Below are 15,521 nucleotides of genomic sequence, written 5' to 3'. Positions count from 1 at the left end.
TCAAACCCCATCGTCTGTCATATGTCAAGATTTATTCGACTTGAGTTCGATGGTGGAAAACTCTTTTTCCACTTTATATTACTGCCCTGGCCAAGGTCTTAGAACTCAGTCTAACAAATCACATAGGATCACTCCTCTTCTATCAAGGTCGATAGATTCCTTATAGGTGCATACCCTACTCCTACAGTGAACCTACTGCAGCCAATCTACACTGCTTGGACCCATATGGCTAGAGACCATGTATGTGTGCAGTCAAACTACAATAACCTCACTGTGAGTAGCCGAAGCACCGCAGGTCAAAGGACCAGTCACACTACTGCAACATCAAGCAAGTCACTGACGAGTGGATAGACATCCAAGTGACTTCTTGTCTTGGTCACGCTCAGTACCCTTGTTCTCTAACAAGCACCTGCACTATCACTTCAGTGTCCCTACACTGTGGACTCAAGTCTCGTCCATCCAGAAGGAAAGTGATCTGTGCACTGATCGGATCGATCACCGTCCTCGTGATGATTCATTGATCAGGAGCTTTTAGAAATTAATCACCAATGATACATGGCTCAAATTCTCAACTCTTGAGAATATGTATCATCATTTTATTAATTCCTTGGACGATTCATAGACACATAAACAATATGAATGAAAAGATGCCTTTTATTTATTCAATAATAAATAGTCAAGTACAAAATTATATCCCTAGAATTAATAATGTGTCAGCCAGATTGGCTTCTAGGGCATACATCTAATAATTAGGTCAATCCCCAATTAAGAACAAATTAATTTAAAATTAATTTGATCAGTTTAAGTCCTTTTTGGTTCTGACCTAATCCAATCAGGTCAAAACCCTGATTGAGCCCAAACTTGAATCCAATTCAATTTGGCTCATCCTTAGCACAATTACTCAATCAAATTGAGTTTATTAGTAATTTAATTACTAATTAATCCTTCAATAATTACTTTAATTATTTTATATGATAATTTGCCAATCAAATTGACCAAATTATCCCTGAATGATTCTTAATCATTCATTAGCTTTCTTGATCAATCAGGAATCTTCTATGCGTGTGACCTCATAGGTTCGAACCTAAGCTGGTAGTATAGGAACAATTTTCTACACTAATCGATGTGACCATCTAGCAATGGTACCCGACGTCCGGATAGGTCGAATATATGCGAAGCAAATATTCTGGAACCCTGAACTATGGTTACTGTATAATTCAATCCCTTTGACTCCTAATGCCAGGATGACTTAGAGCTCATTGTCAACCCTATAATTAGTACATCCATTATGTGATTAACTTTAGATATCCCGTGACTCCTCATTGGGATTACCCTGGCCAAGGTTTTGCTAAATTAATCACAAGACATTATCTCCTATTTTCAGGAGGGGTCAATTCCATCTTGACTCACAACTGACTACGCAAGTACTTGACTGCACCCAGTGACCTTCCGTCACTGAATTAGAAATTCAGATGGTCCGGTACCAAAGTACAGTGAGTTGCTTGCTAGTCACAGGTTGCGGTCTCAGGTCAGAGGGCCAAACTTATACCCATATCCACTCGGAACATCTCTCGACAGTAGAGCGTTCCGGAATTGGTCACGTTTAGTGAAATGTACTTCTACACTTCATTTTTGTGGCATACCAGTGTCTCCACACTTCTTGGTTAAGAGGACAACCAACATATATGTCACACAACGACCTAATCTCGATAATGTTGTCGTCCTAGTAACAACATATCATTTCGTCGCAAACAAGTTTAAGGACTCAAAGATAAATCCTCCTTTATCATAAATAAGTCCTAAGGACTTCATCATATAAGAGTTCATTTGAAGATAAAATGATGAATAATGCCAAATAACACTTTATTAATTTGTCAATTCATTTACAAAATTAAATCATCAATATGCTGACGATTGACATTTAGGATACAAATTCCAACAGACATTAGAGTAAAATGCTATATGATGGCATCCATGTCTAATGAACTCCAATGCCAGCATGAAAATATGAAGACTGCTAGGGACATACTGGCACACCTGCAAGAGTTGTATGGTGAGCAGAGTCGCACAGCTCGTTTTGAAGTGTCCAAGAGGCTTTTCAAAGCAAAGATGCGCGAGGGGCAGTCTGTCCATGATCACGGTCTGACCATGATCAAGGACCTGGAGGAGCTTGAGAAGCTCGGTATGGACATGCATAAGGAATTACAAGTGGATTTGATCCTACAGTCACTTCCTGATTCATTTGGTCAGTTTATAGTAAACTACCACATGAATAAGATTGAATGCACTAAGACTGAACTAATCAACATGTTGGTAACTGCTGAGGGAGCCTTGAAAGGTTCAAGGGGCAATGTCCTTGCTGCTGAGTTGACTTCTGGTTCCAAGAGAAAGTCTACTTGGAAGAAAAAGAAGCCTGCAAAGAAGCAGAAGAAAGACAAGAAGCCAAAGAAGGAAGTTCAAAAGAAAAGGGCTAACGACAAAGGAAAATGTTTCCACTGCAATGTCGACGGCCACTAGAAAAGGAACTGTCCTTCATACCTCGAGAGCCTGAAGAACATGAAAGGTGACAAACCTTCAGAAGGTATAGATTTGCTTATAATTGAAACCAATCTAACGGTTTCTTCTACTTCTAGTTGGGTTATAGATTCTGGTTCTAGTGCTCATCTGTGCACTACCATGCAGGGTCTAAAGGAAAGTAGAAGGCTGGCGGAAGGTGCGGTAACCTTTCGGGTTGGCAACGGGGCAAAAGTTGCTGCTGTGGCTGTCGGCACCTACCATCTGCGACTACCGTCTGGTTTTAGTTTATTACTTAGAGACTGCTATTATGTACCTGCTGCTAGCAGAAATTTGATTTCTGTTTCATATCTAGCACAGGAAGGTCATATTTTTACATTTGACAAAGATTGCTGTTCTATTTATTTAAGAAATAAAACAGTCGCACGTGGTTTTATGATTGACAGTCTCTATCATTTGCATATGGATGTATCTATAAATATGTCTGAGCAAGTAGTGAATGCCAAAGGATCCAAAAGATCCAGGGATGAGATAAACCAAAAATATTTGTGGCACCTCAGGCTTGGCCATATTGGAGAGGACAGAATGAACAAAATGGATAAAGATAGGCTTCTCGGCTCATTGACTTCCGAGTCATATCCAGTTTGCGAATCCTGTCTTCAAGGAAAAATGGCCAAATTACCCTTTGTAGGACATGGGGAGAGGACCACTGAAATACTTACTCTAGTACATACAGATGTATGTGGCCCATTTGATGTGCTAGCCAGGGGACGTTATTCGTACTTCATTACCTTTACCGATGATTATTTACGGTATGGGTATGTGTATCTTATGAGACACAAATCTGAATCTTTTGAAAAGTTCAAAGAGTTCAAAAATGAAGTAGAAAAACAAACTGGAAAACCCCTTAAGGCTCTTCGATCAGATCGAGGAGGAAAATACCTTAGTGGAGAATTCCGGAACTATCTCAAAGAAAACGGCATAGTCTCACAATGGACACCTCCGGGTACACCTCAACTCAACGGGGTGTCAGAGAGGAGGAATCGGACCCTATTGGATATGGTCAGGTCCATGATGAGCTTCACTGATTTACCTATGTTCCTTTGGGGAGATGCCTTACTCACAGCGATTTATTTATTGAATAGAGTTCCCTCTAAATCCGTTCCTACCACACCGTATGAGATATGGCATGGTAAGAAACCAAGTCTGGGTCATCTCAAGATTTGGGGATGTCCGGCCCACGTCAAGAGACTACAGGCGGACAAGTTAGAGGCTAGGACCATAAGTGCTCGTTTTATAGGATATCCTAAAGAGTCATTAGGATACAATTTTTACGTCTCAGAGGATCACAATGTGTTTGTGAGCCGTCATGCCATCTTCTTGGAAAATCAGTTTATCCTTGATAGAGGCAGTGGGAGGAAAATTTAGCTTGAAGAGAAAGTCTCTGAAAAGCAACGAGTCATGGATCCTATAGAACCCATTCATAAAGAGCCAGTACACGATGTCCTTCGACCACCTCGTAGATCTAGTAGGGTCTCCCATCCTCCCGATAGATTCTTAGGTATACTGAAAGAGGATACCGAAGAAATATTCCTAGTGGGAGATAGGGATCACATACAGGATCCCAAAACCTACAACGAGGCGATATCTGACATCGATTTCGAGAAATGGCTGGAAGCTATGAAGTCAGAGTTAGACTCCATGCATTCCAACCAAGTCTGGACCTTAGTAGACCCACCAGAAGGTATTGTACCTATTGGATGTAAATGGATCTACAAGAGGAAGATAGGTTCGGATGGAGAGGTAGAGACCTATAAGGCAAGGCTTGTGGCAAAAGGGTATAGTCAGCGCGAGGGCATTGACTATCAGGAGACCTTTTCACCTGTAGCCATGCTAAAATCCATCCGAACATTGCTTGCCATTGCAGCATTTTATGATTATGAAATCTGGCAGATGGATGTGAAAACTGCTTTCCTGAATGGATATCTTAATGAAGATATCTATATGGAACAGCCTTTGGGTTTCACTTCCAATAATAGAGATCACAAGGTCTGCAAGCTGCAAAGGTCCATCTATGGACTAAAGCAAGCATCTCGGAGTTGGAACACTCGTTTCGATGACGCAATCAAAACGTTTGATTTCATCAAAAACGAAGAGGAACCGTGTGTTTACAAAAAGGTTAGTGGGAGTGCTGTCGTTTTTCTCGTACTGTACGTAGATGACATTCTCCTGATTGGGAATGATATTCCCATACTAACCTCGGTCAAGGTCTGGTTGTCAAAAGAATTCTCCATGAAAGACCTTGGGGAAGCATCCTATATTTTGGGAATAAAGGTCTATAGAGATAGATCTAAATGGATGCATGGCCTTTCACAAAAGATGTACATAGAGGAGGTGCTGAAGAGGTTCAGCATGGAAAACTCCAAGAGGGGTCTCTTACCCCTTAGGCATGAAATTCATCTCTCCAAGAAGATGTGCCCCAACACATCTGAAGAGATTCAACGCATGAGCAAGATTTCCTATGCATCGGCAATAGGAAGCCTCATGTATGCCATGCTGTGTACACGACCTGATATAGCTCTTGCTGTGAGTGTCACAAGCAGATATCAGTCGGATCCAGGCAAGAAGCACTGGATAGCTGTGAAGAACAGTCTTAAGTACTTGAGAAGAACTAAGGACATGTTCTTGGTCTTTGGGAGAAGATCAGAGTTGAAGGTAGAAGGATGCACACATATTGATGATAGAAGGTCTACATCAGAATATGTGCAATTGTGGTTCAGTAAATTGGAAGAGTTCCAAACAACCGATCATTATAGATTCTACCTTAGAAGCTGAATGTTAAGCCGTATCTAAGGGTGCAGTGGAAACCTTCTGATTAAAAGTTAATTGCAGAGTTAGGTGTAATGTCATTAGATGCCATAACACTTTACTGCGATAACATTGGCACCATAGCACTAGCTATGGAGCCATGGTCTCATCAGAAGTCTAAACATATAGAGCGGCGCTTCCATCTCATACGCGACTATGTTGAGAATAAATATGTAGAGGTGCAGAGAGTAGACTCCGCGGATAACGTGGCAGACCCGTTCACTAAGCAGCTGAGTCAGCAAAAGACTGAAGCCCACCTTGAGAAGATGGGCCTAAGATATATGACCAATTGGCTTTAGTGCAAGTGGGAGATTGTTAGATGTATGCCCTAGAAGCTAATCTGGCTGACACATTGTTAATTCTAGGGACATAATTTTGTACTTGACCATTTATTATTGAATAAATAAAAGGCATCTTTTCGTTCATATTATTTATGTGTCTATGAATCGTCCAAGATATTAATAAGATAATGATACATATTCTCAAGAGTTGAGAATTTGAGTCATGTATCATTGGTGATTAATTTCTAAAGGCTCCTGATCAATGGATCATCACGAGGACGGCGATCGATCTGATCAGTGCACAGATCACTTTCCTTCTGGATGGACGAGACTTGAGTCCACAGTGTAGGGACACTGAAGTGATAGTGCAGGTGCTTGTTAGAGAACAAGGGTACTGAGCGTGACCAAGACAAGAAGTCACTTGGATGTCTATCCACTCGTCAGTGACTTGCTTGATGTTGCAGTAGTGTGACTGGTCCTTTGACCTGCGGTGCTTCGGCTACTCACAGTGAGGTTATTGTAGTTTGACTGCACACATACATGGTCTCTAGCCATATGGATCCATGCAGTGTAGATTGGCTGCAGTAAGTTCACTGTAGGAGTAGGGTATGCACCTATAAGGAATCTATCGACCTTGATAGAAGAGGAGTGATCCTATGTGATTTGTTAGACTGAGTTCTAAGACCTTGGCCAGGGCAGTAATATAAAGTGGAAAAAGAGTTTTCCACTATCGAACTCAAGTCGAATAAATCTTGACATATGACAGACGATGGGGTTTGACGAGTTGTCCATGACCTCCGTCCTGTAGGGATCCACGATAGTAGGACTGTATCACATGTTAACTGCACCTAGAGGTTCACCATTCTATTCTGCTGGGTAGCCACTACATGCTGCTAGGTGTCACTGGTGGATGGTGGGACTCATAGGGATTGTCCGATGATCAGTAAACCCTAATGAGTAGAGTTGGAATCGTTCCAACCCATTGAAAGGAGTCTTCAATGATATTGTGATAGAGATCACAATATATCTCACTACCAGTCAGAGTAGAACCTATGGGGTCACACACACTAGAAGTATTGACCGATCTGATGGTTGAATAGTGATTAGGAATCACAAGTAATCAATTCGATTGATATTAAGTTGAAGAAGGAACAATGGGAATTAATTGATTAGACTTAAAACAAGAGTCCTACTTGGACTGGAAATCCTACTTGGACTGGAATTCCTACTTGGACTGGGAATCCTAGTTGGAGTAGGACTGGGATTCCTACTTGGAATAGGATTCCTACAATCCTAATGAGATTAGGAATTTTGAATTAAAATCGGATTCCTACTTGGAGTAGGATTCCTAAAAATCCTAATTGGATTAGGACTTCGAATTCAAATAGAGTCCTAATTGGATTAGGACTAAAATTAAATATGTCCTAATTTGGATTAGGATTCCTTAAGTCCTAATTAATTATTAATCTAATGAATCAACATGACTCCTAATTGGATTAGGATTGAAGAGTTCGATTGAGTCATGGTTCATTCAAGTTCTAATTGGATTAGGACTAGCATAGATTGAACCTGATTGATTCATGATTTGGTTAATCCTAATTAGATTAGGACTAAACCATGAGAAGGGCACCTAATCCTCTTTGGAAGAGGATTGGGTTAACCAAGTAAGAGGGGCATCAGCCCCTCTTCACTTAGTTGATGCGACATGAAGAGAGAAGGGGCCGGCGCCCCCTCTTGGAAAGTAGTCAAGGGCTCCTAAATTGTAGGAGCCCTTCATCCTTATAAAAGAAGGACTAGGGCCGGCGCCCTAGATGAACCTTTCCTCCTCTTCAAGCCGTGGCCACCCCCTCTCCATCTCCTCTTGTTTCAGCCGCAAGCAAGGGAAGAAGAAGATCCAAGTGTTGGCGGCCTCCTCCCCTTCCCTTCCTTCATCCAACGCAAGGAAGAAAAGAAGGCTGCGTGGGGATTCTTCTTCATCCTCTTCTTCATCCTTCTTCTTCCTCTTCTCAAGCATATTCAAGAGTTGAAAGAAAGAGAGGAGATCAGCCATCAAAAGAAGTCTTTGCAAGGGAGCTAGCACCTCGGAAAGACAAGAGATCTTTGATCAGGTCCTCTGCTTCGTGTGGATACCCGTAGAGGCCGGACGTTTGAACGGCTTCAAACGAACCCTTAACCTAAAACCACGAGTTTCAGTTTGCGGTGATCATCTACCCGCACAAGGTGAAGATTTGATCTCCCTAAAGGTTTTAAAAGTATTAATCCTTACCTAACTACGAACGGTTCATGAAACAACGTTCATGCGATGAACGTCGATCCCGCACATGCCTCTTCCGCTGCCATCTGATTTAATTTTTGAAATATCAGCGGCATGGGCGGGTTCCCAACAGATTCAACCATCGGATCGGTCAATACTTCTAGTGTGTGTGACCCCATAGGTTCTATTCTGACTGGTAGTGAGATATATTGTGATCTCTATCACAATATCATTGAAAACTCCTTTCAATGGATTGGAACGATTCCAACTCTACTCATTAGGGTTTATCGATCATCGAGATAATCCCTATGAGTCCCACCATCCACCAGTGACACCTAGCAGCATGTAGTGGCCACCCAGCAGAATGGAATGATGAACCTCTAGGTGCAGTTGTCGTGTGATACAGTCCTTCTATTGTGGATCCCTACAGATCGGAGGTCATGGATAACTCGTCAAACCCCTTCGTCTGTCATATGTCAAGATTTATTCGACTCGAGTTCGTTAGTAGAAAACTCTTTTTCTACTTTATATTACTGCCCTGGCCAAGGTCTTAGAACTCAGTATAACAAATCACATAGGATCACTCCTCTTCTATTAAGGTCGATAGATTCCATGTGAGTGCATACCCTACTCCTACAGTGAACTTACTGCAGCCAATCTACACTACAAGGACCCATATGACTAGAGACCATGTATACGTGTAGTCAAACTACAATAACCTCACTATGAGTAGCTGAAGCACCGCAGGTCAAAGGACCAGTCATACTACTGCAACATCAAGCAAGTCACTGACGAATGGATAGACATCCAAGTGACTTCTTGTCTTGGTCACGCTCAGTACCCTTGTTCTCTAACAAGCACCTGCACTATCACTTCAGTGTCTCTACACTGTGGACTCAAGTCTCGTCCATCCAGAAGGAAAGTGATCTCTGCACTGATCGGATCGATCACCGTCCTCGTGATGATCCATTGATCAGGAGCATTTAGAAATTAATCACCAATGATACATGGCTCAAATTCTCAACTCTTGAGAATATGCATCATCATCTTATTAATTCTTGGACGATTCATAGACACATAAATAATATGAATGAAAAGATGCCTTTTATTTATTCAATAATAAATAGTCAAGTACAAAATTATGTCCATAGAATTAACAATGTGTCAGCCAGATTGGCTTCTAGGGCATACATCTAACAATCTCCCACTTGCACTAAAGCCAATTGGTCATATATCTTAGGCCCATCTTCTCAAGGTGGGCTTCAGTCTTCTGCTGACTCAGCTGCTTAGTGAACGGGTCTGCCACGTTATCCGTGGAGTCTACTCTCTGCACCTCTACATATTTCTTCTCAACATAGTCGCGTATGAGGTGGAAGCGCCGCTCTATGTGCTTGGACTTCTGATGAGACCTTGGGTCCATAGCTAGTGCTATGGTGCCAATGTTATCGTAGTAAAATGTTATGGCATCTAATGACATTACACCTAACTCTGCAATGAACTTTTAACCAGAAGGTTTCCACTACACCCTTAGATACGGCTTAACATTTAGCTTTTAAGGTAAAATCTATAATGATCGATTGTTTGGAACTCTTCCAATTTACTGAACCACCATTGCACATATTCTGATGTAGACTTTCTATCATCAATATGTGTGCATCCTTCTACCTTCAACTCTGATCTTCTCCCAAAGACCAAGAACATGTCCTTAGTTCTTTTCAAGTACTTAAGACTGTTCTTCACAGCTATCCAGTGCTTTTTGCCTGGATCTGATTGACATATACTCGTGACATTCACAACATGTACTATATCAAGTCATGTACATAGCATGGCATACATGAGGCTCCCTATTGCTGATGCATAGGGGATCTTGCTCATGCGTTGAATCTCTTCAGATGTGTTGGGGCACATCTTCTTGGAGAGATTAATTCCATGCCTTAGGGGTAAGAGACCCCTTTTAGAGTTTTCCATGCTGAACCTTTTCAGCACTTCCTCTATGTACATCTTCTGTGATAGGCCAAGCATCCTTTTAGATCTATCTCTATAGACCTTTATTCTCAAAATATAGGATGCTTCCCTAAGGTCTTTCATGGAGAACCTTTTTGACAACCAGACCTTGACCAAGGTTAGCATGGGAATATCATTCCCTATCAGGAGGATGTCGTCCACGTACAGTACAAGAAATACGATAGCGCTCTCACTAACCCTTTTGTAAACACACAGTTCCTCTTCGTTTTTGATGAAATCAAACGTTTTGATTGCGTAATTGAAACGAGTGTTCCAACTCCGAGATGCTTGCTTTAGTCCATAGATGGACCTTTGCAGCTTGCAGATCTTGTGATCTCTATCACTGGAAGTGAAACCCAAAGGCTGTTCCATATAGATGTCTTCATCAAGATATCCATTCAGGAAAGCTGTTTTCACATCCATCTACCAGATTTCATAATCATGAAATGCTGCAATGGCAAGCAATGTGGCTACAGGTGAAAAGGTCTCCTGATAGTCAATGCCCTCGTGCTGACTATACCCTTTCGCCACAAGCCTTGCCTTATAGGTCTCTACCTCTCCATCCGAACCTATCTTCCTTTTGTAGATCCATTTACATCCAATAGGTACAATACCCTCTGGTGGATCTACTAAGGTCCAGACTTGGTTGGAATGCATGGAGTCTAACTCTGACTTCATAGCTTCCAACAATTTCTCGGAATCGATATCAGATATCGCCTCGTCGTAGGTTTTGGGATCCTGCGTGTGATCCCTATCTCCCACTAGAAACATTTCCTCGGTATCCTCTTCTAGTATACCTAAGTATCTTCTTCTAGTATACCTAAGTATCTATCGGGAGGATGGGAGATCCTACTAGATCTGCGAGGTGGTTGAGGGACATGTGTACTGGCTCTGTATGAATGGGTTCGATAGGATCCATGACTCGTTGCTTTTCAGAGACTTTCTCTTCAAGCTCAATTTTCCTCCCACTGCCTCTATCAAGGATAAACTGGTTTTTCCAAGAAGATGGCATGACGGCTCACAAACACATTGTGCTCCTCTGAGAGGTAAAAATTGTATCCTAATGACTCTTTAGGATATCCTATAAAACGAGCACTTATGGTCCTAGCCTCTAGTTTGTCCGTCTGTAGTCGTTTGACGTGGGCCGGACATCCCTAAATCTTGAGATGACCAAGACTTGGTTTCTCACCATGTCATATCTCATATGGTGCGGTAGGAATGGACTTTTAGAGGGAACTCTATTCAACAAGTAAATAGCTGAAAATAGGGCATCTATCTAAAGAAACAAGGGTAAATCAGCGAAGCTCATCATGGACTGGACCATATCAATAGAGTCCGATTCCTCCTCTCTGACACTCCATTGAGCTGAGGTGTACCAGGAGGAGTCCATTATGAAACTATACCATTTTCCTTGAGATAATCACGGAACTCTCCATTAAGGTATTCACTTCCTCGATCTGATCGAAGAACCTTAATGAGTTTTTTGTGCTTATTTTTCTACTTCATATCTAAGCTTTTTGAACCTTTCAAAAGTTTCATATTTGTGTCTCATACACATATCCACACCGTGAGTAATCATCGGTAAAATGAAGTAAAAATTACAACCCCTAGCCTGCACATCGAATGGGCCACACACATCAGTGTGTACTAGGGTAAGTATTTCAGTGGACCTTCCTGTGTTCTACAAAGGATAATTTGGCCATCTTTCCTTGAAGACAGAATTCACAAATCAAATATGACTCGAATGTCAATGAGCCCAAAAGCTCATGTTTCTCCAATTTGTTTATTCTGTCTTCTCCTAAATGGCCAAGCCTGAGGTGCCATAAATACTTTAGATTTATCTCATTTTTGAATCTATTAGATCCTATGGTATTCACTATTTGCTCAGATATATTCACAGATACATCCATATGTATGTGATAGAGACTGTCAATCATAAAACCATGTTGAATCAATTTAATTTTCAAATAAATAAAAATCTTTCTGTGCTAAATAAAATACAGAAATCAAATTTCTGCTAGCAATAGGTAACAGTCCCTAAGTATCCTGAGCATATCTGACAAACCTTCTGAAGGTCTGTCACCCTTCATGCTCTTTATGCTTCCCATGTATGTAGGACAGTTCCTCTTCCAATGGCCGTCCATGATGCAATGGAAACGCTTTTCCTTGCATTCGGCCTTTTCTTGGAACTTCCTTGCTTGGCCTTTTCTCGGTCTTCTGCTTCTTCGCAGGCTTCTTCTTCTTCCAGGTAGACTCTCTCTTGGAAGTAGAAACCAACTCGACAGCAAGAACGATGCCCCTTGAACTCTTTAAGGTCCCTAAGGTAGTTACCAATTTTTTTTTAACAATTCCATTTTAGTGCATACAACCTTGTTCATATGGTAGTTTACTACAAACTATTCATATGAAGCTGGAAGGGATTGCGGGATCAAATCCGTTTGCAATTCCTTGTGCATGGTCATGCCAAGCTTCTCAAGCTTCTCTAAGTCCTTTATCATGGTCAAACCATGATCATGGACAGACTGCCCATCTTGCATCTTGGCTTTGAAGAGCCTCTTGGACACTTCAAACCGAGTTGCGTGACTCTGATCACCATACAACTCTTGCAGGTGATTTAATATGTCCCTGGCAGTCTCCATGTTCTCATGCTGGCATTGTAATGCATTGGACATGGATGCCATTGTGCAACACCTAACTTTTATGTCATTGTTCGTCCACTTAACAAGCGTCTTACGCGGATCAGTGATCGGACGGATTGGTAACATGGGGATTCCATGGTCTAGCATATACCCGAATTTCTCACAATTCAAAACTACTTTTTGAAATTTGCTGAGCCAATCTTTATAATTGGGTTTGGTCAAACGGTTGTTCTATAGGATATGAGTTAAGAGTCTAGAAGCTGACTTTATAATCCTCAGAGAGTAAAGATTCTAGTTAGACTTTTGTACTTGATCCTAATATGTTCTAAGGTCTTTTAGAACAAATGTAACTCCCACTATTTTCTCGAATTCCTCACACTTCCCTGGTAGAAAAACGGAAATCCCACACGACTAGGGTTTCTAGTGGGTACTGCGGTCCCACAGATTTACATGCCACCTCACCTAACAGTTATTGGTGACACATAGATTGATGAATATACAACTCTTGTACAATGCTTCTCAAGCATGTTGCAGTGTAGCTTGGTCTCTAAGCCATGAAAACCTCACCTAACAGTTATTGGTCCCATTTCTTAGTTAAGTCAGACCCACCGTATAACCGTAGGAATAAAGTCGTCATTGGGTCCTCACCTAACAGTTATTGGTGCCCAACCCCACCTTTACCCTACAACATCTCATGTCTATAGAGAGGTCCAGCCCCCCGATACAACTTGACCACTGTATCCAGCCGAGACAAATCAACATCAGAAAGGCCTTAGCAGCTCTACTACAGTGGAAGACCTATTGACTTAATATTGGTTAATCAGGTCTTAGTGTTTGCAACTTGAGCTCTTCATAAGAGGTAATCGAACAATTGGCCAGGTAAGCAGGTGGGAGGCTCCCCTTACTCAGAGAGTAAGGTCCTAATTAAGTAACCACCTTTCATGCTTTCCTAGACACCAATTAGATCAATTAATCTAATATGACTTGCTCATGTCGGTTCACTCTCGACTTGATTGAGGAGGTTTTAATTTAGGTCTCAATTGGGTTTGCTACATCACATGTAAACCTATCTATCCGACTCTCATTCACATCACATGCAAACGGCACATTGCAGGCAGTTATAATCGCAGCAATAATTAAAGCTAAACTTTAAATAGGTGATGATCATGGATTCTAGTTAGGTCGTATTACAAGCACATGCACGTCAATCGATCAACTGGTCTTCAACTCTTGAATTGGTTCCAAGCCTCCTTGATTCGATTCTTGACCAACTCTTGATCCAATTGCCATCAACCGCTTAGACCCCTGCTCATCTCATGCATCATCTTCGACTTGATCGTTGACGTACATCACATCACAGAAATACAATCAGATATAAAATAAAAATAAAAATAAATTACATCTCCCTTTTAGGAGGCATGCAGGCCTCTCAAAACATTAAATAAGATGCATGCAAGCATCTGAAAAATTACATGACATTACAGATCACATCGCAGGTCATTACATTTGATACCAAAAGGGTTTAAATCCTATGATCATCACCACATGCAGCAATTATAATTTTTAGATCTGAAAACTAACTGATTATCTCATGACATAGGTTGCTGATCATGCTAATCATGATTCTAAACTTTGTAATCTCATTAACAATGCTATTAGAATCATCATCTTATCACATAAAAATCAGCATGCAAAAATCAGCACCCTAGAAAAAATCTGCATGCAGAAAATTTTCAGCATGCATAATCTTTCAATTTTCAGATCTAATAAGCCTATTAATAATTAATCCTTATCTTAATCTACGAAGCCTAGGCTCTATACCACTGTTAGAAAACCCCAATCATGCCGCTGAAATTTAAAAAATTTCAGATGCAGCGGAAGAGTCATGTGCGGGATCAACCATTCATCGCATGAACGTTGTTCAAAAATCGTTCATAGATAGATAAGGATTAAAAACTTTTAAAATCTTTAGAAGATCAGATCTTCACCTTGTGCGGGTAGATGATCACCGCAAACTGAAGTTTGTGGTTTAGGATGAAGGTTCGCTTGAAGCCGTTCAAGTGCCCGGCCTCTACGGGTATCCACACGAAGCAGAGGATCGATCAAAGCTTCCTTGTCTCCCCGGGGTGCTAGCTCCCTTGCAGAGACAACTTTGGATGGCTGATTTCCTCTCTTTCAATCAACCCTTGATTGTGCTTGAGAGGAGGAAGAAGAAGGATGAAGTTTGAAGAAGAATCAAAGCCCCTGCAGCCTACTTCTTTTTCCTTGCGTTGGAACCAAGGAAGAGTGGAGGAAGGGAGCCGCCTAGCCTCTTCTTCTTTTCTTCTTGCTTGCGGATGAAACAAGGAGAGGGGAGAGGGTGGCTACGGCTGGGAGGAGAGGAGATTAATCACTTAGGGCGTCAGCCCCCTTTTCACCTCTTTATAAAGCATCTAGGGCTCCTACAAGTTAGGAGCCCTAGACCCTTTTCCAAGAGGGGCGCCGGCCCCTCTTGTGTTGCCGCACCAATCAAAAGGAGAGGGGCTGATGCCCCTCTTGCTTGGTTAACCTAATGTCCCTCTCATGGTTTAGCCCTAATCTAATTAGGGTTTAACCAAATCATGAATCAATCGGGTTCAATCTTTGTTAGTCCTAATCCAATTAGAACTTGAATGAACCATGACTCAATTGAACTCTTCAATCCTAACCCAATTAGGAGTCATGTTGATTCATTGGATTAATAATTAATTAGGACTTAAGAAACCCTAATCCAATTAGGACTTATTTAATTTTAGTCCTAATCCAATTAGGACTCTAATTTGAATCCGAAGTCCTAATCCGATTAGGACTCTAGGAATCCTACTCCAAGTAGGAATCCAATTTTAATTCAAAACTCCTAATCTAATTAGGATTGTAGGAATCCTATTCCAAGTAGGAATCTCAATCCTACTCCAACTAGGATTCCCAGTCCTAATCCAATTA

The sequence above is a fragment of the Phoenix dactylifera genome, unplaced genomic scaffold (genome assembly GCF_009389715.1).
Source record: "Phoenix dactylifera cultivar Barhee BC4 unplaced genomic scaffold, palm_55x_up_171113_PBpolish2nd_filt_p 000617F, whole genome shotgun sequence".
Lineage (NCBI taxonomy): Eukaryota > Viridiplantae > Streptophyta > Magnoliopsida > Arecales > Arecaceae > Phoenix > Phoenix dactylifera.
This window is presented reverse-complemented; position numbering follows the sequence as displayed.